Below are 2,875 nucleotides of genomic sequence, written 5' to 3'. Positions count from 1 at the left end.
CAGCACGGCTCTGCCAAGGCAGGAAGGAGATGGGGAAAGGGTTCCAGGGCCGCTGGAAAAGGAGAGAAAAACACCGCGCTGTGCAGGGAGGAGAGAGAATGAACCAGAGCAAACTGGCCTGAAACCTCTCTTAGCAGGGAAGATGCTTCCCGGCTCCTGGGAGAAGCTGTGTGACCAAAGGGGACTGTGAAATATCACAGGATGGTTTGGATTGGAAGGAACCTTAATCTCATTCCAAACCCCTGCCCTGGGGTTCCTTCCACCAGAGCAGGCTGCTCAGAGCTCCATCCAGCCTGGCCTTGGACACTTGCAGGGATCCAGGGGCAGCCAGAGCTTCTCTGGGCACCCTGTGCTAGGGCATCACCACCCTCAGAGAGAAGAATTTCTCCCTAATACCCAATGTAAACCTATGGATATATAAAAGGGGTAAAGTGAAATCTCAGTAGGACGACTGTCAATCACATAGAAGCCTTCAGAGCAGAGTTTGAAAATTAAGGTCATTTAATGAGCTTAATGGTATAAAGTTTACTATAAAGTACATAGGATGGGGAATGGCAGTAGAACAGAAAGGTAGAATCTGAATACAGAGATATAATCAGGTAGTTTGACAAGTTATTGGAGAGATGAGAAGGGTAATGAAAGCTATTCAGTCAAAGGTAAATAAACCAAAGGTAATAAAATGCTGTTCCATGTGAATTTTAAATATCTTGCATCTGTCAGTCTTTAGCCAATGCTTACAGAGCTTGCCACATTTAACACAAAAATCATGAAGCCATGGTAGTGAAGTTTAAAAACAAACACAGAACCACAGCTCAGCCCAGAAAAGCCTTGTGCCTTCTGCACAAGAGGAAGAACATCACTAGCTCAAGTTACAGCAGGCGTATCTGGCATGTCCACAGAGATCCTGGATTCCAGGAGAAGCTAACTGCGTAGGCTTAAAATCTGGAGAAGGTGCTCCGAAGACCTGCATTTGCATAGCTGGTGATGGCTCCCAGCCCATCAACAGATGTAGCTGTGAGCAGCAACAAGAACAAGCTGTGGTGTAGCAGCCAAAATAGAGAGCCACAGCACTGAAACAGCAACAGGGGGTCGGGGACTCAACACTGGATTAGTCTTTGAAAACAAACCAATAACATGCTTAGCCCGCAGAGGAGCATAAGCAAATTTTGGAAACCAACAGCAATGAAAAAGTGATGATAATTCCTCAGATTTCTAGAAGCCAGCCTCAGCTAGAAAGTGGAAATGCTCAGAATGCTTTTAAAAAAATCCAGAGGGGGGAAAAAAGACAAGAACAGCTGCAATGCTCTTTTTCATCTATGCAAGATGTGCATTGCAGGTCTCCTAACTCCACCAACACAGTCACCAAACCCTGGTTTTCTGTACCCTGTTCTGCCTTTCCTCCTGGTAACAGTGTGTGCGGTGCTTTGCTCCCCGGAGGAAGGCGTGGGGCTCCGGGGGCGTGTTGCCGTCACTGCTCTATTCAAACACCAAGTCTGACGTTCCAAAAACACCCCAGCCTTTGATTCAGCCCAGAAACGGCGGTAGCTGAAATAATTCCTATTATTCCTGGTCTCCAGTACCCACTGATGCCCTTCTGCAGTTCTGTGCTGCAGCAAGGGACAGAATCAGGGCGGTATCAGGTCATGAGAAACCAAAAATACATGAAGGACTTCGGTAAAAAACACCTTTTACAAACGATGAGATAAAGGGGAGAAAAGTCATCACAAAGAACTCTGTAACCCGATGTCAGTTGTCCCGATCGGCTCCGCTGTGTGCTCAAATGTCTTTTTCCCCCCCAGGTCTCTCTGAGTTTCTCGAGGTGCTGCGTGCACGCAAAGGCTGCTTGTGTTTGGCACTGAAAGCGAGCACGGTGATTCGACCTCCCACTTTCCGCTCTCCTAAGCAGGGCGGTAGAGACGCCAGCTCGTTAGGTAATCTGTGTATTCAGAGAGGGTCAGGGAAGAAAACCTCGGGACTTTTCTATTGCCTGATGGAAATCACTTGGCATTTAAGCAAGCGCTCAGTACCAACGGGGTCACTGCTGCAGCAGGCAGGCATCAAAGAAAAACTCCGTGGTAATCTCTCGGTGTCCTGCTCTCAGGTTTTCAACCGCACAAAATTCTGCGTCTAGGCTCGGCTCTTGAGTGCTGTAATAAAGTCCTAATCAAGTGCAAGCAGCAGTGATTATTGCTCACTGAGCTTTCTCTGTACAAACCCACGCAGCTTACCGAAGCTGGATTTCCTTTTTCCCAAGGTTTTTTGACTTTTCAAACCTCTTGAAAGAGATCTGTCAGAGGACAGGTGATTCCACAACTTGCAAAAGCATCTAAATCATTTACATGTGAATGCTGTGATAAAAGCTCAAAGGAGGAGACTCCTGTTAGGAAATCCTTTGGAGAAAAAAAACCACATCGTTCGCTTGGGTGGATGTTACTCTGTCGTTCACACAAAGGGTTTCTGATGTGCTCAGTCTAGCTTGGTATGATCACCTTACAACGACGCTTTAAAGCTCAGACGTTTGTGTTGAGGAATCAACAAAGTACAAAATAATAAAATACGTTTTAAAAAGCCGGTAGATAAACCAGGAGAAGCCTGTTCACAGGCAAAATATTCCAAGCAGGGCCATTAGCTCAAGAACAAGCAACTTGTAGACCCAGCAGAGCAGGGAGAAGAAATGAAGATTTTATCCTCTTACCTCAGGAATACCAGGGTGCAGGGCATTCACACTGACAGCAGGAGCAGTAACAAGCACACTCCAGAGAAGTAGTTTCTTCTTGATTCACAGCAATTTTGCTGTTTTGTGGGGTTTTCTTGAAGGACACTTAGGTGAGATCACCAGATGTATGTAAGGCAGGTTTCTTGAGGTTCTTTCCCT

This window comes from Geospiza fortis, unplaced genomic scaffold, assembly GCF_000277835.1.
Source record: "Geospiza fortis unplaced genomic scaffold, GeoFor_1.0 scaffold13, whole genome shotgun sequence".
Taxonomy (NCBI): domain Eukaryota; kingdom Metazoa; phylum Chordata; class Aves; order Passeriformes; family Thraupidae; genus Geospiza; species Geospiza fortis.
The sequence above is the reverse complement of the archived record's forward strand: the minus strand, read 5'-3'. Positions refer to the sequence as shown.